This window comes from Xenopus tropicalis, chromosome 4, assembly GCF_000004195.4.
Source record: "Xenopus tropicalis strain Nigerian chromosome 4, UCB_Xtro_10.0, whole genome shotgun sequence".
Classification (NCBI taxonomy): domain Eukaryota; kingdom Metazoa; phylum Chordata; class Amphibia; order Anura; family Pipidae; genus Xenopus; species Xenopus tropicalis.
The window spans coordinates 23,375,025-23,399,997 of NC_030680.2; the positions used below are offsets into that span (position 1 = coordinate 23,375,025).

At 42.8% G+C, this 24,973-nt stretch overlaps 1 protein-coding gene and 1 long non-coding RNA gene across 3 annotated transcripts in view; one reads left to right on the top strand and one right to left on the bottom strand.

Moving 5' to 3' along the window:
• Positions 1–24,973, bottom strand: part of dagla (diacylglycerol lipase, alpha) — a 105,877-nt gene that overhangs the window by 14,458 nt on the left and 66,446 nt on the right. The window contains exon 1 of one of the 2 annotated variants that reach the window (XM_031900543.1): positions 15,345–16,384. The exons of the other annotated variant lie outside the window; for it this stretch is intronic. The gene's annotated coding sequence lies outside the window, so the exon portion shown is untranslated. Of the gene's footprint in view, positions 1–15,344; positions 16,385–24,973 lie in introns of those variants that run through there. 2 annotated transcript variants of the gene reach the window in all.
• Positions 20,184–24,181, top strand: LOC105947191. Its single transcript, XR_001170603.3, has 3 exons — positions 20,184–20,428; positions 22,582–22,632; positions 23,660–24,181. It is a non-coding gene; the product is annotated as an uncharacterized LOC105947191 (long non-coding RNA).

The window sequence follows — 24,973 nt, forward strand, 5'->3', positions numbered from 1 at the left end:
GTTAAGTTATCGTATAGTTGGTGGTGTACGAACGATCGTCGGCCCACTAAATGAGCCGACATTATCGTCCCCAAAATCGATCGGCCAGGTTTAAATATTTTGGTCGTTTAACGATAAAATCTGCCAGTTGGTGTGAGTGTCAGACATTTGTCTTTCAACGATTGTTCTCTGCGCATGTCACGATTGCCAGCAGCAGAAGTCAACGACATCGATCGTACGTAGATGTACGATCGTAGGTATTTTACGATAATGATGCGACAAAATCTTTCCCGAATTATCGTTGCCCGTGGATGGCATATCGTATGGGAACTCGATCGCCATACGATCGTTTGTCGATATAATCGTTCATCGCACAACGAGCGAAATCGCCTCGTGTATGGCCACCTTAAGTCTACTAAAAAATCAATAAAACATTAATTAAACCCCATTCGATTGTTTTGCATCCAATAAGGATTATTTATATCTTAGTCGGGATCAATTACAAGGTACTGTTTTATTACTACAGAGAAAAAGGAAATCCGTTATAAAATTCTATATTATATGATTAAAATGGAGTCTATGGGAGACAGGCTTTCCGTAATTCGGAGATTTCTGGATAATGGGTTTCCGGATAAGGGATCCCACACCTGTACTAACAAATTTAGGATACTTTAAACGGAAACCCATAATCCAGAAAGGATTAAAAACATGAGAGAGCAATCTCCCATAGAGAAATGCTTGTCTGGGGTCCCAAGAATTCCAGATAAAAATTCCAAGACCTGTAGAATACTATACAAAAAAAATAATAAATAACTATTTATTTAACTATATACACTATATTCTTCCTTACCTGTTCTACAGCTTGGCTAATATGGCTTTTTAAAAGCAATTTGTGTTATTCCAGTGATATTGTGTCACCCAGCCAAAATGTTGGGTAACTACATTTAAATAAATAAATAAAAAAAGAAGATAAACCTTTATTGCCTTACTAATATGGTATTTATTCAAAGGAAGCGGAATGTGCTGAAAGCTTGCTCCGATTATTAAGTTAGGTAGCCAATAAAGCACAGTTTCTTAGCCTTTTCCTCAGGAGACCCAAATTTAATATGAGACTCTGACCCTAAAGAATTGGTTAGGAATTCATTATGCACTTTATTTAATTATTATTGACTATTGCAGAAAAACATTTCAATAATGGAGACCCACCATAAACAGCATGAGGGCTCGACCTACTGGTTAGGAACCATTGCAATAATGGTATCACCTTTACATCCCTTTTGCTATTTTTTATTTTAATTTCAAAAGTGTTACCCTGTAACATAAGGGCAACACATTGCCTGCCTGGGGCATTGAGACTACGTAGATCGACCTATTGGATTGCCTTTAATTTGTCCAACCTCTGCCGATGCACCTTGCGGTTGGCTGCACATGGGAAAGTAAGCCGGGACTAAGCTCATCTTCACCTTCTCAAATCCTTATACATAGTTACATAGTTACATAGGGTTGAAAAAAGACCAGTGTCCATCAAGTTCAACCCATCCAAGTAAACCCAGCACACCTAACCCACACCAACCAATCTATAAACTCACATACATAAACTATATATACAACCACTAACACTAACTGTAGATATTAGTATCACAATAGCCTTGGATATTCTGATTTTTCAAGAACTCATCTAGGCCCCTCTTATAGGCATTAACAGAATCTGCCATTAGGAAGGGCATTCCCCAACCTCACCGTAAAAAACCACCTACGCTGCTTCAAATGGAAGCTCCGTTCCTCTAATCTAAAGGGGGGGCCTCTGGTGCGTTGATTGTTTTTATGGGAAAAAAGAACATCCCCCAACTGCCTATAATCCCCTCTAATGTACTTGTACAGAGTAATCATGTCCCCTCGCAAGCGCCTCTTTTCCAGAGAAAACAACCCCAACCTCGACAGTCTCACCTCATAGCTTAAATCTTCCATCCCCTTTACCAGTTTAGTTGCACGTCTCTGCACTCTCTCCAGCTCATTAATATCCTTCTTAAGGACTGGAGCCCAAAACTGCACCGCATACTCAAGGTGAGGCCTTACCAGGGACCTATAAAGGGGCAAAATTATGTTCTCATCCCTTGAGTCAATGCCCTTTTTTATACAAGACAGCACTTTATTTGCTTTAGTAGCCACAGAATGACACTGCCTGGAATTAGACAACTTGTTATCAACAAAAACCCCTAGATCCTTATCCATTAAGGATACCCCCAACACACTACCATTCAGTAGATAGTTTGCGTTTATATTATTTCTACCAAAGTGCATAACTTTGCACTTATCAACATTGAACCTCATTTTCCAGTTTGCTGCCCAGTTATCTAATTTTGTCAAATCGCTCTGCAAAGCGGCAGCATCCTGCATGGAACTTATAGTTTTGCACAATTTAGTGTCATCAGCAAAAATAGAAACAGTACTGTCTATGCCCACCTCCAGGTCATTAATAAACAAGTTAAAAAGCAAAGGCCCAAGGACTGACCCCTGCGGTACTCCACTAACCACACTGGCCCAATTAGAAAATGTTCCATTTACAACCACTCTTTGTACTCTATCCTTCAGCCAGTTCTCTATCCAATTACAAATATTATGTTCTAGGCCAAAATTCCTTAATTTGATCATTAACCCTTTAAGTGCCAGCCGAATTCGTCATTTCGGTTCCCCCCAGTGAAATATGTAAAAAAAAAAAATAAAATTATGAAAAATTTCTGTATATTTTGAGGTTTTTTTCCATAGAAAAGTTAATTTTACTCACTTTTTTTTATTGTTTGTAAAAGCCCTGATACTCCCAATTCCAACGATACCAAATATGTGGTGGTACCCCACAGTTCCTGTCCAGAAGTAACCCCCAAACTAAGGCAATACTTAGTACAATATAACACCAGAACAAAGCAGAAAAGCGCTTGTAACAGTTAATGCAGCATAACTTATATGTAAATCTAAAATATCCCCTCATGTTTGGTATCTTTAGAAACTACAGACCTTCAGGTTTCTAGGTGCAATGTAGTTTTCACTCAAAAGCCAAATACCTTTTGTCAGTGCATTGTGAAATTTGGAACTTTTTATGACATTTTTTTTTTTTTCTAAAACGTAAACTTGGACGCATGATCAAATGTGGATTTGACAAAAAAAAATCTCATAAAAATTTTCTAACAAAGGCATATTTGAAAGACAAACTTCTCCTGAATAAAATGATGCCCCATATGTATGGGTGCACATAAAGACATGGGCACCAAACACTCCAAAGCAGGGGCAATGCACAAGGGCAATTACAGCTAAAAATGTGGGGGCTGCGCTCTATGTGCACTTCCTGCAGTTTTTCAGTGTTAACCCCCCCTACCTGTGAGATAACCCCCACAAACTATATATTTCTGAAAAGTGCACACCTTCAGCTATTCAGAGACACCACTCTTCTCTTTCTACATGGAAAATTGTGGCCGCAGTCCCTTGCAGAAGTAAGCGCTTTGGTCAGAAATCAAGGAAAAACCAGATAAAAAACCTAGATTTCTCCCCAAAATCTCCATGGCAACTACCAAAAACTTACTAACCATCAATCTGCAAGTTCCCCTGAATAAAACGATACCCCATATGTATGGGTGCACATAAAGACGTGGCCACCAAATGCCCCAAAACAGGGGCAATGCATAAGGGCAATTTCAGTTGAAATTTTGGGGGCTGCGCTCTATGTGCACTACCTGCAGTTTTTCAGTGTTAACCCCCCCTACCTGTGAGATAACCCCCACAATCTATATATTTACGAAAAGTGCACACCTTCAGCTATTCAGAGACACCACTCTTCTCTTTCTACATGGAAAATTGTGGCCGCAGTCCCTTGCAGAAGTTAGCGCTTTGGTCAGAAATCAAGGAAAAACTACATACAAACCTAGATTTCTCCCCAAAATCTCCATGGCAACTACCAAAAACTTACTAACCATCAATCTGCAAGTTCCCCTGAATAAAACGATACCCCATATGTATGGGTGCACATAAAGACGTGGCCACCAAATGCCCCAAAACAGGGGCAATGCATAAGGGCAATTTCAGTTGAAATTTTGGGGGCTGCGCTCTATGTGCACTACCTGCAGTTTTTCAGTGATAACCCCCCCTACCTGTGAGATACCCCCACAATCTATATATTTACGAAAAGTGCACACCTTCAGCTATTCAGAGACACCACTCTTCTCTTTCTACATGGAAAATTGTGGCCGCAGTCCCTTGCAGAAGTCAGCGCTTTGGTCAGAAATCAAAAATCTAAAAAAAAAAATCTCCCCAAAATCTAAACACACAATAAAGAACAATGCAAAGATAAAACACCGTAAAATCCAATAAAACCACCTAAACCAACAGAAGAACAATAATTGCAATGAAATCGGTGGTCAGAGCCCTGGATCCACCAACGTCACTGCAAATTCAGCACCAAATAGCAATAAAAAAAGTTACAGTGCAATAGAATAATTCAAAAACAGAAATCAATTATGAAAATGCCAAAAAAACACTAAAATGCAACCAAATAAATCAGATAATTATAGAGCAAGATCAGAAATAAAGTTTTAGTAAAAAAAAAGACTGCCAAAGAAAGCAAAGAAAGAAAGAAAAGAAAAGAAAGAAAGAAAGAAAAAAAAAAAAAAAAAGTGTAAGTGTGTGTGTAAGTGTCTGTGTGTGCTTGGGAAAGTTGTAAATAAGTGTGTATGTGTACAAAAGTGTAATAATGACAAAGATAGAAGAAAAAATGCAAAAAAAAAAAAAAAAAATTTTTTAGACAGTTGAGATAGAAATAAGCAAAATAAACAGTGGTAGAGAGTTGTAGTTCAGCTTACCCAAGGCAGGCAGACGATCAGGGGCGATCAATCCAGCAGGAAGGCAGCAGGGGAGCTCCATCTTGTCCGAAGTGCGCAGCAGGAGTGAGGGAGCCGACAGTAGCGGGGGCGCTATTTAAAGGGACATCAGTGGACACGTCATCAACGCGTGTCCACTGCTGTCATTGGCTGGCGACGCGATCGGTGCGGCTGGGGGACCCGGATCGGTGAGTATGTTCTTCATTGCTCGTTGCCTAGGGGGATCTGAGGGGTTTACAAGCGCTGCGCTGCTTTAAAAGCGAGCGCAGCGCTTGTAAACCCGACAGTGCCATTGGACGTAGATTCTACGTCCCATGGCACTTTGGTCCTTTAGTGCCTTGGACGTAGAATCTACGTCCCATGGCACTTAAAGGGTTAACCTTCTGTGAGGTACTGTATCAAACGCTTTAGCAAAGTCCAAGTAGATGACATCAACTGCCATTCCAACATCAAGGTTCCTACTCACCTCCTCATAAAAGGCTACTAAATTAGTCTGGCAAGATCTGTTACGCATAAAACCATGCTGGCACAAACTAATAGTATTGTGAACTGCAATGTATTCAAGTACCCTATCCCTTATTACCCCTTCCAGAAGCTTTCCTACTACTGATATCAGACTAACAGGCCTATAGTTTTCAGGCTGAGAACGGGATCCCTTTTTAAAAAATGGCACCACATTAGCAATCCGCCAGTCTCTCGGCACCATGCCAGACCTCAATGAATCCTGAAAAATTATGTGAAGAGGCTTGGCAATCACAGCGCTCAGCTCATTTAATACCCTGGGATGAATCCCATCCGGCCCTGGACCTTTGTTTACCTTTACATGTTCAAGTCTCTTTTGAATTTCCTCCCGAGTGACCCATGCGTCAGTAGCTAAATTACTAGAACTGGGCATATTACAAGGGAAGCCTTCATTATCTGGCTCCTCAGATTTATAGACAGATGAAAAATAAGAGTTCAAAATTTCAGCTTTTTCCCCATTCTCATCAACCAACTTACCCCCCCGTGATAATAAAGTTCCCACCCCTTCTTGCTTCATTTTTTTACTATTCACATAATTAAAAAATAATTTAGGATTCTTTTTACTCCTAGCAGCAATATCCCTTTCCATTTCTATTTTAGCTTGCTTGATAGATTTTTTGCTGCTTTATTTGCTTCCTTGTACCTGATGAAAGTTTCTGCTGTCCCAGCTAACTTGAATGCCCTAAAAGCACGTTTTTTCTTACCAACCTCGACAATAACACTTTTATTCAGCCATAAAGGTTTTGCTTTGCGATGCATCTCCTTGCTTACAAGGGGAATATACTGTTGTGTATACTTGCAAAGCAATGTTTTAAAGATGTTCCATTTTCCTTCTGTGTCTAACCCCATGAAAAGCCTTTCCCAGTTGACACATTGCAGAGATGCCCTTATACTGGCAAAGTCTGCACGTCTAAAATTGAGGGTTTTAGTTACTAACTTATAGAGCTGTCTCTGCAGCATTATCTCAAAGGAGACCATGTTGTGATCACTGTTCCCCAAATGCTCACCCACACAAATGTTAGAGATGAGTTATAATACAGTTTTTCAGCCAGTATTCCAGATACCTTGTTGGTCGTGGTATGGCCACCTTCATGCCATGGACAGATTATAGAGAAGCGTGCAAAAAGAGTTGGGGAGCTACACAAGCATGAAATAACTGTTATTGGCTATTTGGTAGCCCGTATATATAGACTGACAGCCTACAGAAGGCTCTGCTTGGCAGGACACCTGGTTTTTATGCAACCAAACTTGCCTCCAACTCAGGAATTCAAAAATAAGCAGCTGCTTTGAGGTCACTGGGAGCAACAACCAATGAGTTGGTGGGCAACATGTTGCCCTCAAACCACTGGTTGGGAACCACAGGTATAGAGTATCACTGTCCTACGGAAGTTTGTTTTTTTGCACTGCCTCTTAAACAACAGAATGGTGGTCACACACACACAGCCGGCCATGGGACGATTTCCCAGGAAGCAGCTGTCAAATGGTAAGAGTGATAAGACCACTTTATTGATGGCCATGTGCAATACCCTGGGAGCCGTAAATAGGCTGATACTGCATCAGGGGCCATATATGGTGTGGCCACCTTTCTTTCAGAATTCCATATACTGATGCCTTGTGGGAAAAAACTGTGCTCAAAACTGCACTTTGCTCGCTGCACTAGTATACATACATGGGCCTTTACGGATATGGTATTAGGCCTAATATTTTGAGGAGGATTTGGTTTTCAGCTAAATCCAATAATTAGAGTCCGTGTCTGAAAATACCAGCACTTGTCAAAGGTAGAGCATAGGAAATGTCTGCAGAAGGGACCACTGAGCAGTGAGGGTCTAACTCATGCAGAAACACCAATTTTTTCTCTTAGCATGGTTATTATCACTTTCTAGTAGCAACTTGAGCTGTGACCAATAGCCTAAATGGTAAAAGAACAGGAGGGAACAGCAGTAACACTGGCTTGGAAACACCAAAAGGGCAACCTTACCTGGCAGCAATATATCCTCTTAAAATGAATGTACAGTACAGTTGGTAAGCCCACAAACACCCAGCAATGAATCCCGTACAGTAGTGACATCCCAGGGGCTTGGAGCACCAAAGCTATGCAACGTGGGTGCATTAGGGCCACAATGGGCACATTAGCTCTAATTACAGAATGTAGTAAAGGAAAGGGAAGTGCCAAGCAACACACAGCACTCATTGCACTTACTGCACAGCCTGAACACTGATCTTGCAAGAAACTACATGCAGCAACTTTATTTAAGCCTATGAAGGAAAGTAAATATCCTTGTATGCATTTATGTAAAAAAAACAAAACAAAACAGCGTTCGCATGAGTTCTACTATGAAAAAGAAAGACTGTGCCACTTGTTAAACTGGTTTGGATCACAAAAGCAACATGGCTTAGGAACCTGCATGGTTTCATGGGTGCCACACCCTTAATTAGTGCCAACGGATGTCAAATTTGTGGCCTCCAGGAACTGTTTATACACAAATCTCATCAGAAGAAGGGAGTGGCACCTCAGCAAGGGATTTTTGCTTTGCCGTGACTAGCGGGGGACTAATCCTTTCCTCCTGGCTACTCTATTTATGCACAATTTCTCTCCAATCCTGTAGAAGCCATTGGCAGCCAACTGTGCCATATCAGCTCCTAGGGAGTCACTACACTGTCCCGTGTCAAGGATGACATTTTAATGCAAGGCCCAGCTCTCTGAGGAGATAACCCTCTACCAGCAATTTAAACTGAATTAGTATTTTAAGCATAAATAAGCCTTGTGCTTGAGACAAACCCATGCAAAAGGCCAAAGCCCTGCCCTCAGATTTGGGTAAGAAGCTTTACCACAACGGAAAAAAACTTGTTGCTGTGAGCGTTCCTACATGACAGGACCTTACAAGCTGATAGTTCACACTTACAGTAGAACTGTGGGCCTTCACACTTACCCCTCTTGTGTAAAAGGAACAGTAACACCAACAAATGAAAGTGTTATAATGTAATAAAAATATAAGGTGCTGTTGCCCTGCACTGGTAAAACTGGGCCTTTGCTTCAGAAGCTTTACTACAGTTTATATAAACAAGTTGCTATGTAGCTATGGAGGCAGCCATTTAAAGCGAAAAAGGAGAAAAGGCACAACAGATAACAAGTAAAGTCCGTAGAATACAATGGGATTATCCTGGGATTATCCTGTGCTTGAATGGCTGCCCCCATTACTACAGTGCAGCTAGTTTATATAAACTATAGTAGTGTTTCTGAGCCAAAGGCACCAGTTTTTCCAATGCAGGGCAACAGTACACTATATTGCCATTCCTTTAAAACAATTTAATTTTTTAGATGCAACTGTTCCTTTAAAACCAGTTAGGCCAATTATGGTTGAAACAGGTACAACTACACATGCATTCCTTACAAGCTTGGAATGTGGTCTGTCCCGTTGTCTTCAATGCCCTGATAGTAACCATCTTTGAAACCATCCAAAAAAAAAAAAAAGGCCGAATGCAAGAGACGTATGAGAGATACATGTGGAGGTTACTAAACATTTTCACCTATGGCTGATGAGATACTGAACAGGCAATGCTACGAGTGGAGATTCTTTATGCTGGAAACAGACAGGCATCTGACTGGACCCCATACTTTTCAGAGCAGTCAACCATCATGAGCCTTCCTCCAACATCAGCAAAGATGCTCTGTGTTTCCACCCCTGCCCTGGAAACCACAACTATTTTAAATAGGGGTTAAATTCAGTAGAAATGGCCATGCTGGGCAGCTAGCTTTCCATCAATACTACTAAGTAATGGTAACCAACATGACTGGAATCTCATTGCTCTTGGGGATTCCTAGTAAGAATTTCCATTGGAAGCCAAGTGGCTATTTGTATGTTGGCAGGGAATATTTCACATACGGAAGAATGTGGATCTACAAAATGTTTGTACACACAAATAACACATCTCAGTAGAAGAATGGCCTGCTGGGAAGATGTCATTGCATGATATTACTTAAAAAAGGGAAATAAAATCCCAGTGTTGCACAGAAGGGTAAGGTCAGCCTGATACGATGCCAAGATCTGCCTACGGGGAAGTTTTGTCATATACACAAGTGTTTCTGGTGGATACTGTGACTCAACAGAAGAATTTTTTCTTTGTGGTCAAATGGGGAACCTTCTCATACACAAAGCAGGAATGTTACCTAATCACATATTAACTTGCCCTGGTGTGACCTTAGGACAAACACATAAGGAAGAGTCAGTGCAGGCATTACTGCAGTCAGCTACTACAGACATGGGCTTTTGTTTTTTTCCATCAAGGCATACATGGGCCAACTGGGTATATAGAGACCAAGTTGGCATTTTTTTTGCCCATGTATGGAGCCCACAAAAGGGCCTGATATCAATCAGACAGGCTTAAAAATCCCTTTAGACAAGGAATGATGCATTGTCACATTGATGTAGACTTCGTCCAACAGCCCCTCCGTAGGCCCTAGTGCAGGGGTCCCCAACTTTTCTTACTTGTGAGCCACAGTCAAATGTAAAAAGACTTGGAGAGCAACACAAGCATCATAAAAGTTGATGCGGGAGCCTCTTGCACACTATCAGCTTACAGGAGGCTTTATTTGGTAGTAAATATTGTTTTACTCAACCAAAACTTGCCCCCAAGTCAGGAATTCAAAAATAACTACCTGGTTTGGGGGCACTGAGAGCAACATGTTGCTTATGAGCCACTGGTTGGGGATCACTGTCCTAGTGTATGATCTAATTTTGGCCCAGCTAAACAAGTAGCTTAGCTCAAGTTGGCCGTCCATGTGGAGGAACAAATCAGACTGAAGCAATTGTTTGTCCCTACAAGCCAACAACTGATTATAATATGAGCCTATATTGGGACAGGATTTGACAAGAATGCCATTAAATGCCACTGCCACTTCCTACAGTTGTTAAAAATAAATATACATTCAGCTCTTTCTAAGTGTGGACACAACAAAAAATCACATATAATTGAGCAACAATGTAATTCATCATAGATTGGAAGCTGGACGGGACAGTACCATGTCCTGCACTGGTTCTACGAGTCTTTGCAAACCAAACATTCAATCTATAAGCACCTTGATATAATACACACCTGCACAGTCTCACAAGGCAAGTGGTTTATGTGTAATCACTCACACTTTGTATTTCTTGCTGTAAAACAAAGCACACAAGTGCCAAGAAAACCCATGTACAATTGGGAACAAGGGTCTTTGTTGTAAGCTATGCAGTCAGCAAAACTGTAGGTCCAATTTTATATGCAAGTGGCACAAACAGCTACATACCTGCTGTAAGTAGGCAACTGCTTTTTTATATACGGTGTGTCCTCACAAATATAGCTGTGCATTCAGGTGTGTGACAGTGAGACAATCGGTGCATACACGTTTGGCAGGGAACACTCGTCCATCAAATCACATGCCTCCGGATCCCGTTACTATATATATATCAATATATATATTTATTTACGAGCCAGTGGTTTAAAAAATGAGTGAACCACATGTGACTTTGTGGCTCTAATGCAAAGGTTCCTTAGGGGGCAATTTGGCAAGTCATATTTTCTGTTCTTGATCCTCCTTCCTAATGGCTATAAAAGGTGAGATTTAGAATGAACACACATTTGATGCCCCAGATAGGTTTGGAACGGTTCCTAAATGGATGAAACAACATTTTCATACATCTGTCATCTAATTTTGTGCTACATCCCTGACAAATCCATGCACCCTTTACATAGGCAAAGAATAATGACTATTTGGGAGGCTACAGAGACAAACTGTTATATGTTCCTTCTATTCATAGCCTTCCCAAAGACTTTACCCTCCTCCCTTAGGACTGATTCAAAAAAAACCCATTGCCCTAATGTGCCAACAGTGCATATAGTAGTGATGTGTGGGCTTAGCGGGACCAGTGGGACCCATGGGGCAGGTGGGCTAAAGGAAAAACACTACATGGAACGAACTGTGCCCAAGGCTGTCACTGTGCTGCTATCCCTCCCTCCGTCCCCTGCCAAATGCTTATTTATATGCTCGCACTGTCCCCACCCCTTCCCTTACCTGATTGGGCTGGGTCTGAGTTGGAACAGTTTGGGCTGCAGGTTGACTTTTTGCCCCTATAGGCAACATTATATTCGTATGTAACTTGAGACAAAACACTGTAATATTAGGATCAGTTCCGTTTAAAAAAAATGGGTAAATAGATAGTATGTGCCAGTTGAAAAATGTTTCTAATCTAGTTAGTTAAGAAAAAATGTAATCTATAAAGGCTCCAGTAGGCAGATATCTAACATAATGACCAGAACACTACTTCCTTCTTCACAGCTCTCTAAGTCAGTCAGCAACTTAAGGGGGGGGGGGGGCACATGGGACCTATTTTTTTTTTTCACTAAATTCCTTTAAACCTGGTCTGCCATGAGTCTGAAGTCCTTGTTTCTGGAGGCTCCATCATGGTGTAAGGCACATCAGTTTTCATCATCCATAGCCATTCTGATTATCTACATATCATGGGACATTCCGCTAGCACTTGTGAGTGGAATGTCTCTGGATTACAATCCCCAATCCCCCAGGGCAGAAATGGAGATTGATGAGCACAAATTGCTATAGCAAAATAAGTGTAAGTTTATATACCAATACGCTACAGGGCACATGTGTAGAATAGAATTTGCAGACATACCTATGCATTGCTAGTTACTATAGAGACAGATACACCTATGTGTTACTGTATGGTATAAGGGCAGATATATCTATACATTGCTGGTTACTATAGGGACAAATACATCTATGTGTTACTGTATGGCATAAGGGCAGATAAACCACGTATTGCTGGTTACTATAGGGACAGATACACCTATGTGTTACTGTATGGCATAAGGGCAGATAAACCACGTATTGCTGGTTACTATAGGGACAGATACACCTATGTGTTACTGTATGGCATAAGGGCAGATAAACCACATATTGCTGGTTACTATAGGGACAGATACACCTATGTGTTACTGTATGGCAGGGATCCCCAACCTTTTTTACCCGTGAGCCACATTCAAATGTAAAAAGACTTGGGGAGCAACACAAGTATAAAACATGTTCCTGGGGGTGCCAAATAAGGACTGTTATTGGCTATTTGGTAGCCCCTATAAGGACTGGAAGCCTACAGGATGTTCTGTTTGGCAATACATCCGGTTTTTATGCAACCAAAACTTGCCTACAAGTCAAGAATTAAAAAATATGCACCAACTTTGAGGCCACTGGGAGCAACATCCAAGGGCTTAGAGAGCAACATGTTGCTCACGAGCCACTGGTTGGGGACCACTGCTGTATGGTATAAGGGCAGATAAACCACGTATTGCTGGTTACTATAGGGACAGATACACCTATGTGTTACTGTATGGTATAAGGGCAGATAAACCACGTATTGCTGGTTACTATAGGGACAGATACACCTATGTGTTACTGTATGGTATAAGGGCAGATAAACCACGTATTGCTGGTTACTATAGGGGCAGATACACCTATCCATTACTGAATGGTATAAGGGCAGATACACCTATCCGTTACTGTATGGTATAGGGGCAGATACACCTATCCGTTACTGTATGGTATAAGGGCAGATAAACCACATATTGCTGGTTACTATAGGGACAGATACACCTATGTGTTACTGTATGGTATAAGGGCAGATATATCTATGCATTGCTGGTTACTATAGGGACAGATACACCTATGTGTTACTGTATGGTATAAGGCAGATAAACCACGTATTGCTGGTTACTATAGGGACAGATACACCTATGTGTTACTGTATGGTATAAGGGCAGATAAACCACGTATTGCTGGTTACTATAGGGGCAGATACACCTATCCGTTACTGAATGGTATAAGGGCAGATACACCTATCCGTTACTGTATGGTATAGGGGCAGATACACCTATCCGTTACTGTATGGTATAAGGGCAGATAAACCACATATTGCTGGTTACTATAGGGACAGATACACCTATGTGTTACTGTATGGTATAAGGGCAGATATATCTATGCATTGCTGGTTACTATAGGGACAGATACACCTATGTGTTACTGTATGGTATAAGGGCAGATAAACCACGTATTGCTGGTTACTATAGGGACAGATACACCTATGTGTTACTGTATGGTATAAGGGCAGATAAACCACGTATTGCTGGTTACTATAGGGGCAGATACACCTATCCGTTACTGAATGGTATAAGGGCAGATACACCTATCCGTTACTGTATGGTATAGGGGCAGATACACCTATCCGTTACTGTATGGTATAAGGGCAGATAAACCACATATTGCTGGTTACTATAGGGACAGATACACCTATGTGTTACTGTATGGTATAAGGGCAGATAAACCACGTATTGCTGGTTACTATAGGGACAGATACACCTATGTGTTACTGTATGGTATAAGGGCAGATAAACCACGTATTGCTGGTTACTATAGGGGCAGATACACCTATCCGTTACTGAATGGTATAAGGGCAGATACACCTATCCGTTACTGTATGGTATAGGGGCAGATACACCTATCCGTTACTGTAAGGTATAAGGGCAGATAAACCACGTATTGCTGGTTACTATAGGGGCAGATACACCTATCCGTTACTGTATGGTATAGGGGCAGATACACCTATCCGTTACTATGGTATAGGGGCAGATACACCTATCCGTTACTATGGTATAGGGGCAGATACACCTATCCATTACTGTATGGTATAGGGGCAGATACACCTATCCGTTAATGTATTGTATAGGGGCAAATACACCTATAACTAACTAAATTCAATGAACTACTGGTTTTCTCATGAAACAATGCAGTAGAAGCTGTTTGACTAGGAAGAGAACTAAATTCTGCTACTGTTTCAGGAGTCAGGACAATTCATCAAAAAGGGATAACTGAATGCTGCATTTAAGGCTAAATGTAAGCTGTGTCTGCACCTGTATATACATCCATGTAAGGATCTGTAGTGCATAGCCATCACTATACAGTAGTACATAGCCATCACTATACAGTAGTACATAGCCATCACTATACAGTAGTACATAGCCATCACTATATAGTAGTACATAGCCATCACTATACAGTAGTACATAGCCATCACTATACAATATAAGGAGCAGTAGTACATAGCCATCACTATACAATATAAGGAGCAGTAGTGCATAGCCATCACTATACAGTAGTACATAGCCATCACTATACAATATAAGGAGCAGTAGTGCATAGCCATCACTATACAGTAGTACATCACTATACAGTAGTACATCACTATACAGCAGTACATCCCTATACAGTAGTACATCACTATACAGCAGTACATCACTATACAGTAGTACATCACTATACAGCAGTAGTACATCACTATACAGCAGTACATCACTATACAGTAGTACATCACTATACAGTAGTACATCACTATACAGTAGTACATCACTATACAGCAGTAGTACATCACTATACAGCAGTACATCACTATACAGTAGTACATCACTATACACAGTAGTACATCACTATACAGTAGTACATCACTATACAGTAGTACCAAACAGTAGTCTCACTATACAGCAGTGACATCACTATATCAGACCAGTATCCACTATGACAGCAGTACATTCCACTATACAGGCAGCACATCACTATACAGCAGTACATCACTATATAGCAGTAGTACTATACAGCCCTATACAGTAGTACATCATTCAGCGTTATCCTACATAGTAGTATCACTAATACAGTAGTACATCACCTATACCAGCAGCACATCACTATACAGCAGTACTATCACTATAGAAGGCGCAGTATGTATATATAGGCTAGCAGGCAGAAGGAATACACCCCACACATACTCCTGCAGTGGTGAGGAGAAGCCCAGGCAGCTGCCTCACACCCACCCATCACTGTGCATCAGTACAAGGCCCCACAGGGCTCCCCGGAACGCACCCACTCCTTCCCGCTCACGTCACCTCTCGGGCGATCCATGCCCGCCTCGGCTCTCACCCCCTTCCTCCCGTGATCCGGCGCAGCGGCACGTCCACCACCGGGGCGAACCCTGACGTCACTTCCGGAACCTCCTCCCGTACCGGCGGTAACCAAGGCAACTGGTGCGGCCGCAGTGACAGAGCTTGGGTGGGGATGTGCGGGATAGTCGGCTTGTGAGCGGCCTTGTGTTTCCCACCCGTACAGCGCAGCGCTACAGCCTGTCATGGAGCGGCTTTCCTGCCTCCCACACTTCCCGCCATTCTAACTGCTCGGCCAAACCCTACAGTCCCCCCCGGAGAATCCCTTCTGTCACCGGGCCTGGGCTCTAGGGAGGAATAGGGCTGCTTGTGGGGCGGATACAGGCTCTCATTCTATAGCGCAATGTTACAGCAAGTGCAGGGAGTGATAGGGCTGATAATGACAAGCTATGGGAGCGGCCTCCTTGGGGGGCTCAAACAGCGCTGGGTTATTTGGGAGTATCCTGGCCCCTTCCGAACGCTCTCTCCGTGTAAGGCCGACGGGGCAACCCGCAAGGCTCCTCTGCTGGCCGGAACTTATTGGTCCCCCACATCAGTAGCCCAGTCGCCCCCACCCCATTATACAGGCACTATTGGGGGGCCCCACTGACTGGGCTACCTAATAAATAAAGGGGGGGGGCTGAACCCGAATTGACTGGAGACCTCTGGGCAAATAGGCGCCAAGATGCCGCCACTGTGCATGAAAGGGGAGCTGTGTGCCCAGAGCCGCTGCTATAATAGCAAAGATACAGCTAACCAGCCTTTCCCGTTAGAGCTTATCAGCGCACAGTATTGGGCTGGGGGTTCTGATAATGTTTTGAAAATGCTATGTGCATAGTGGCAGTACAGCTATGGGATCCCTTATTCGGAAACCGGTTATCCAGAAAGCTCCGAATTACAGAAAGCCCGTCTCCCATAGGCTCCATTTTAATCAAACAATTCAGAATTTTAAAACTGATTTCCTTTTTCTCTGTAGTAATAAAGCCTTGTAATTGATCCCAACTTAGATATAAATAATCCTTATTGGATGCAAAACAATCCTATTGGGTTTAATTAATGTTTTATTGATTTTTTTAGTAGACTTAAGTTATGGAGATCCAAATTACGGAAAGACGCCTTATCCGGAATACCCTTGGTCCTGAGCATTCTGGATAACGGGTCCAATACCTGTAACAGGAAAATATTCTATTCTTCAAAGCCCAACACCACATTTCTACCCCCTTCCCTCACTGATAATGGCCCCAGCCTTCCTGCATTGCCAGGCCTCTCTCCCTCTTTATCTAAAGCTGCCCATACATGCTGAGATCTGCCTGCTTGTACGGCAAGGCCGCCATATGAGCGGATATTTGGCTACCTAGATGGTTGGGCAAGTTGTGCTGGCCCAGTTACTTGGGGAAACCTGTGAGGAGACGAATGCATCCAATTCCTGTTTTGTTCCCCTCATAATGGCATTTTCCATCCGGCCCTGGCCAATATAACAGGCTGGTCCAAGTCTTTCTGATTTGATGGGGTTGGGGGATTGGTGGCCAATGCCATTTACAAGTTATGCAGCCACCTGGACTGGTAGAATCTACAGCCCTTGGCAGGCGGGTACAATTTGACAATATGCCAGGATAGGGGCCTATCTGGAGCTCTGTGTGTTTCTTCCATCCAGACCTCATTCATCAGCAGCAATTGATTCTCTCCCTCCCTCCTTCATCCCTTCGGGAGAACTAGGAATCCCCACTGGATGCAGCATCTGTCTGCCCTGAATTAGAATGCATTTGTGGCCAATCTGTAAGCGCAAGAGTGAATGCACCACCTGCACTTTATTCCCACCAAGGCTGGTTCTACGGACCCCCCCAGCCTGAGCAGAGAGCTATGGATGCAAATAGACAATGACTTGATGCAGGTGCTGCTTTTGTGTAACGGGTCCAGGTTCACCGCGTGTTCCAATCGCATCCTTTAAATCCTGGGAACATTACCTCTGAATAAACAGAAGCACCCATTCTTGCACCCATTCTTGCACCCTCCTTTGCTGTGTTGCCTTTGGAGTGATTTATAGAATGAATTTGGTTCTTGACCTGCAAACAACCTAAAGCTGGACCTGCATGCTGGGATACCCTTGCTTGGCGAGTTAATCTTTGGCCGCCGGCATGCTGGGCCTACTTAGGCTGATCTGACCCACAGCAGGCCTTAGAGATTTGTCAGGCAAGGACTGCATCAATGTGCCTATGTGGTCCCTCCCGACCTGCTGTATCATATCAGTAGGGCAAGCTGGAGAGGCCAATTCATCGGCTTTTATTGGCCCATGTAAGGCCAGCTGTACTGTTAGACATTTCAGGATACCTCCCTCTTTCAGGTGTACAAGATTACAATGCCAGTGCACATCAACAGAGGAGAACTAACCCCCCCAGCTGTCATTTTAGTTACTCCGACCCCTTTAAAGTTCCTCCTTCCCCTTGTATACTGCACCAGTCACTTCCCTGGGCAACCTTGCTCCTGTCTTTGGCTATCTGGTGACTGCCAAAGGGGCCGGTAGCAGCTGCAATTGATCATTGCTTTATGTTGGCCGGGGGAGGGCTGTTTGGGCTTTTTTGCATTTACAATACAAGTTCCAATGTTGCATCTCTGTTCCAGACATGTCTCCAGTACCAGATCAGCAAAAGTGGAGCAATGGAGCAGTGTTTACAGCCACCATGTTTAGCAATTTTCCTGTTTTTGGCTCCCTGGCTGATTGGCCTCCAAGAGCAAGCTTGAAATCAATTTAAACTGTGCATGATTGTGGGCCTCCACCCCAAAATATATTTTCTGCACAATCTGCCTGTTCCTAGGGACCATCTTTATTTAACTGTCGGCTCTCTCGCTGCTTTTTTACAACTTTACTCACTGATGCAGATTCTCCTTCTTAAAGTTTGTCTCTTCTGGGTACCATTTGCTACTGTAGGGTAATAAAAATTGTCCGTTCTTTGCACACAGCACAGCCAGAGCTTTGAGCCGGCCATATGCAGTGCAGTGTAGTCGGGCAGTTTGGGCTGGGCCAAAACTCAGCCTGCCAGATATGCTTATTTAACAGTGTGGCTTTGGGAAATCCTGGAGTTTTGGGGGGTTGTAGTCAACAAAAACTGACTGGTGATTGGTTGTACACTTCTACGATACACACTGTACATAATGAGGCCCTGTAGAATGGCTTTCACCTTTTACCCTGCTGCAAAGAAAGATGAATGATACGCTTGTCAGCTTCATAAATGCCCCTCAGTCAGTTCCTCAGTGCACTGAGGGCTTTCCCTTAGATCTTATGGAGCCAGTGAGATCCCGTGCAGCTCTGGGTGCTATTTCTGCTTAAAGCTGAACTCTACCTGCTGTTTTACAAACCATAAACACCCGTTTTCCTTTTATGAGGAGGTGAGCAGGAATCTTGATGCTGGAATGGCAGTCCATGTAATATACTCGGAATTTGCTAAAGCGTTTGATACGGTACCTCACAGAACGTTAATGATCAAATTGAGGAATATTGGCCTAGAACATAATATTTGTAATTGGATAGAGAACTGGCTGAAGGATAGATTATAAAGAGTGGTGGTAAATGGAACATTTTCTAATTGGACCAGTGTTGTTAGTGGAGTACCGCAGGGGTCAGTCCTTGGTCCTTTGCTTTTTAACTTGTTTATTAATGACCTGGAGGTGGGCATAGAGAGTTCTCTTTCTATTTTTGCTGACGACATTAAATTGTGCAAAACTATTCGTCCATGCAGGATGCTGCCGCTTTGCAGAGCGATTTGACAAAATTGGAAAACTGAGCAGCAAACTGGAAAATGAGGTTCTATGTGGACAAGGGCAAAGTTATGCACTTTGGTAGAAATAATATAAACACAATCTATCTACTGAATGGTAGTTTGTTGGGGAAATGTTTGTTAATGGAGAAGGATCTTTGTAGATAACAAGTTGTCTAATTCCAGGCAGTGTCATTCTGTGGCTACTAAAGCAAATAAAGTGCTGTCTTGTATAAAAAAGGATGAAAACATAATTTTGCCTCTTTATAGGTCCCTGGTAAGGCCTCACCTTGAGTATGCAGTGCAGTTTTGGGCTCCAGTCCTTAAGAAGGATATTAATGAGCTGGAGAGAGTGCAGAGACTGCAACTAAACTGGTAAAGGGGATGGAAGATTTAAGCTATGAGGTTAGACTGTCGAGGTTGGGGTTTTCTCTGGAAAAGAGGGGACATGATTACTCTGTACAAGTACATTAGAGGGGATTATAGGCAGATGGGGGGTGTTGTGTTTTCCCATAAAAATGATCAACGCACCAGAGGCCTCCCCATTAGATTAGAGGAACGGAGCTTCCATTAGAAGTAGCGTAGGTGGTTTTTCACGGTGAGGGCAGTGAGGTTGGGGAATGCCCTTCCTAATGGCAGATTCTGTTAATGCCTATAAGAGGGGCCTAGATGAGTTCTTGAACAAGCAGAATATCCAAGGCTTTTGTGATACTAATATCTACAGTTAGTGTTAGTGGTTGTATATATAGTTTATGTACGTGATAGTATAGATTGGTAAGTATAGATTGTGTGTGCTGGGTTTACTTGGAAGGGTTGAACTTGACGGACTCTGGTCTTTTCCAACCCTATGTAACTATGTTTTAACTTAGGGAGAGCCCAAATAGCAACCTAATCCAACCCACTTGGTACGCACTTGTCAATGAAGGAATGTCTCAATTTTGCAGCTGGGTATTATGGGATATCCGTATTGCATTGCTTGAAAACCTTAACATGAGGAGGCCCTTCCCAGGGACACCATTTCCCCCCCCCCCCCCCCTTACACTGTCAGAGGTGGAAGGAAACAAAAGAAATAAGAACTATTTGGCACCAAAGTACCTTCTTGATCCGCGGTTCATGGATTTTAAAGAAAAGAAGAGAAATCAAACCCAGTCCTTCCACTAACAATGTTTGCATTCTTCTCTTACAACAGAGAGGGCATTGTGCCCAGGTCCTTATTTATGTAGCTTGGATGACTGACGCTGTGTAGTTCCCCCCTACCCTGTGTGGCTTCAAGTGACTGGCTCTATGGGAAAGCTACAGGTTTGTTAGGGAACTCTTATATACTACTGAGATTCGAACAACTGCACCCTGCAAAACTAAAATGTTGTCTTTAATGCTACTCTACCATTCTTGGCTTCATTTGGGGTACACATTGCCCTCATATTATAAAAGAGGGGTACAAAGGGGAAGTGGGGGAGTAATACCATTGCCTTATGGATAGATTTTTTCCATAGTACTTTACGTTGATATGAATATTATCATACGCTGTAGTTTCATCCCAAACCAAGGGTAGCTAGCTCTGTTTGAGGTAGTCAGAACTGACCTGACATATGGGCCTCTTGACGGTCTATACTTCCCTCTAGTGGACAGAGAGATGAACAGCAGAGAGTCAACACGGTTTAATCAAAGTGGACATAAAACTTCCAAAGTCTTGCTGCTCAACCCAAATGTAGCCAGACTAAAATTCCCAGCATTCCTCAGCATATTATCAAGGGTTAAAATTATGATGGGAGTTGTAGTCAAGTAACCATAGAGACAGATGTTCTTAAAGAGCCGGTGACACAATTGATGATAAAAACTGACTCTAGTGTGCTGTGTCAATGTGGTAGGGATATTATATTGTAAGCTTCAGTGGGGCAGGGGCTGATGGGAATGATGTATAATCTAATAAGAAACTGATGCAAAAGCATCTTTCAGTGAGCAGCCTAATGACATGCAAGGTAGGGGCGGGGATGGACGACAGGGCGCCATTGTGTCTCCCCCCACCTACCTCTCTTGAATCCTGTGCTGAGCAAGACAATCAGTCCTAGATCTGAGGCCTGTGGGCATTTGTGGATGGCGACAGGGCCAGGCTGGGTCACAGGAAAAACCCAGTGGGCCCTAATCCTGCGGGGGCCCTGGGCTGATCTGGTGGCCCCTACATAGTGTCAGTCTCCCTTCAGCCTGCAAGTGGTGCACAAAGGGCCAAGGCACCGGAGGGCCCCTAGATTTCAGATCTTCAGTATTGGGTGGGCGGGGCTTGCTGTGGCCGCAGAATGTAAGAAGCAGGGCAGAGCAAGAGAGGGTGAGCTCCTACCTAGATCAAATGGATTGCATTACCAGAGGGCCAAAGGTGACAGTACATCAGGCTTTTTTATTAATCATCCAAATACATTCCCCTCAAGTTCTTCTGCCACTTTGTGGCAATTTTCCATGTGAGGTTAACTAATGTTATTCTCACTACACAAAGCAGGCAGCAATACCTATGGCAGGATTGTATTTACAGTGTTTTGACTGTAATCAAAAGAGTTTGCTGGAGGGCACCCTAAAAGGGGCTGTTGGAAGTGGATCTGGCATTAATGTGTCTGTAAGTGCAGTGGTTAGGGGACCAAGAATGGCAACAAACTATAACTGACACTTCCAGTGGTGTCCCACCCCAGCATATTATAATTTGTAAACCCATTCATGCCCTGCTGTGGATTCCTGCTCTCAGTCACATCTAATATATATTATTTACTGTTTGATAAGAAGGGTCGTTTGGGAGAGTATACTGTTATAGGGAGAAAGATGTAGGTAGGAGAACAAGAGAGCTCAGCAATAAACATGTTTGGGTGTAAAGAGCAGAAGAGTACGGCTGATGAAACAGATGCAGAGAGAAAGAGGCAAAAAGGAAAGGAAAGAGGGACAGAAAGGAAAGTGCAGGATGAGAAGGGGACAAAAATGTTGAAAAAGAAGATAAAAAAAAATCTGGGGGGGAAGACAGATATGCTGAAAAGAAAAGCATGTATGAAAGAGAAAAGGTAGAAGAGCACTGGGGAAGGAAGGTGGCAGTGGAAACATGTAAAGTAGGATATACAGTAGATGGAGAGGTGTTCCATACAGATGTGGGTATAGGCTTATACTTGGGTGCATTTAGTACGTATAAATGGGTACAGTTTCTCTACATTACAAAACAAGTTTGGCCTCAGCAGGATGGAAAACACAAGCTGAGACCATACTGATAATATTTCTTATGCATTTTTGCACATAGAGCACTGCAGGCTGCACTGGTAACTCTCGTTCCTTATCATCTGGGAAAAGTGAGAGGAAGCTGATGTTATTGGGCAAATGTGCAATATGGAATCTTGTGTATTGCTTGTAGCAGTGCTTGCAGCTGTTTAGTAGAGCCTGGCCTTTACCCGTCCTGTAACTTTGTATGTGCCTTTCTGTTTCAGGCTTTAACAACATCTTGGCATCCTGTTATTTGCCATGGAATAGCACTGCAGGTAGGGGGCTGTCTGTGTAATGAGGCTTTTCAGCAAACCTTGATTCTGTGCCCTCTAGCTGTTTAAGGTAAAGTCATCCCTTAGCTGTCACCTAAGGGCCCCAAACCCCACAGTCCCACACTGAACCCCAGTATTCCATCAACACATTGTTGTTAAAGGAGAAGGAAAGTGAAATTTACTGGGGGTGCCAGTTTGTTAGGCACCCCCCCAAAAATCTCATTCTTTGTATACCAATCCAGCACTCCTCTTCTGTAAAAAATGCCCTGGCCTGGGGTACTTTCTATCTCAGTGCCACACCAACATTGTGTTTAATCTCTTAATTTCCCTTGTGCTGCAAATGCACAGTATTTTCCTATGTTTGTCTTGCTTCCGTCCCGGGCCAACTTTACTATATGGCATCCCTGGGAACCTGGCAAATTTAAACAAAATGGTGGGGTAAGTGATTGTCCCCCAGATCTCTCCCTGACTGGCCTATCAGGCTTCTCTTTTGAGATGTGTTTCTTTCTGTGGAGCATTTAAAGACCAAAACCACCAGTGCTGAGGGGAGTAAGAAATGAATGCAAATACAAATACTCTATAATAATACTGTATTTTAAGTCATACTTGACTTCACAGTGTTCTGCCATTTTTTCAGGTGTCTGATTAAATAAACTTTTTTTATTTTGACCTTTTATATATATATTTCTGTATGATATTAATGTCACAGCTTTTTTTCTAAAAAAAACTTAGAAATGTTTCATTTGTCATCCAATAAAAGGCAGATATGCACTGAGTAGGATAAACCATCCAAACTCATTGGGGGGGGGGTTCTCATAGGTAGTGCAAGTGAAGATATTTAAATTGAAGATGTAATAAAGGTGGAGACGTAATTTAAACACCACCTAATTCTGCTAAAAGCATTAGCAATTGGTCAGGTTGTGCCAGTATTTATTTCTTTCCCATAGTACCCATCTCTGCATATGAATAGAACCTCTTGCTGTTCCCTGGATATGGAATGTAAAAGACCTTTTCCCCTGTTGTTTGGCAGGTGCAGCGTTTTGAATCTGCTCATCGGGAAAGGAATGGAGACTGCACACGGGGCAGCAGCTTATATACAACCCACGCTTTCTAATCACCCTTCCACATGGCAGCCTGACCCACAATGCCCTACATGCACATCTGGAAGGAGGCTCACCCATTGGAGGACAGCCAGCTCCACTCTTGTACCCACCATCCGCATCACTGAGCAGCACTGCGCCCGTAGCCCACCTTCTTGCCTCTCTGTGCCCTCAAGGCCTATTCCTCAGCACCCAACCTGCAGGCTTTCATCCTAGTGGCATCAGTCACCAATTTATTGTGGCCATCGGTCCCTATCTCTTACCTTCCCCAACTCTCAGTCAGACTCAGTTCAAACCAGTGTTCCTATCCCATTCGTACATCACAGCAGCTCTGCTTACATGGGATTTCCAATGAGCCCTACAAAACCCAACCAGTATCTGTACCTGTGAGAATCCAAGAATGGTTGTAGGAAGATCAAAGATTCAGACCTATTTCAAAGAAAAATTCCTTTTTTTAATTGAAAAAATAAGAATATTTATTGAATCGCGGAGACTTGGGTGGCATTTAAACAATCTCCAGCTGTAAAAAAGAAATTGGAATAATAAATGCAAGACATGTTTACATTCGGGAAGCCAATCAGTGTACAGGTTCAGAGCAGCAAATGCACACAACTTGTTTGGGCTCATTTACAAACAGCAGGCAAATTTGCACATTGGCAGTAACCTGTAGAAACCAATCAGCGATTGCCTTTTATTCAGCCAGGGGCAGGTCCAACAGTAAAAAAAAAAATCTGATTGGTCGCCATGGGTTACTGCCCAAGGGCAGAGTTGCCTAGTGTTTTTAAATGAGCCCCTAAGTGTCAGCAGCATCTTAGTAAGTCATTTGTATTCTCTAAAGTGCAGTTTACAGAGGTGTGTTATCAATTTGTTAGGCATCCCAAGTGAATATAATCTATAACTTTCAATCCTCTAAAAAACTCTCTGGGTACTTTTTATAGGCCAGTGCCACCACCTTTACTGAATTTTCCAATGATTCATTGCAGCAATCCAGGACCAGGAAAGGTAGTGTATATACAAAAGACATTTTACTATAGTATGCATGTCCCAGACCAATGCAAGGACCCCTCCTGCCCGTTGCGCATCCCCCAAACTTGCACAGATGTAGTTGGCAGGCAGTGAAGGCAGTGCCTGCGCCAAGAGAAGTGGTAGTATCCAATATGACTGAGGCTTCTAGACTTTGCCGCAAAAAATGAAGATGATTATTGCCATAGCTGTATAAGGGACTCCCCTGGCCATTGGTCGGT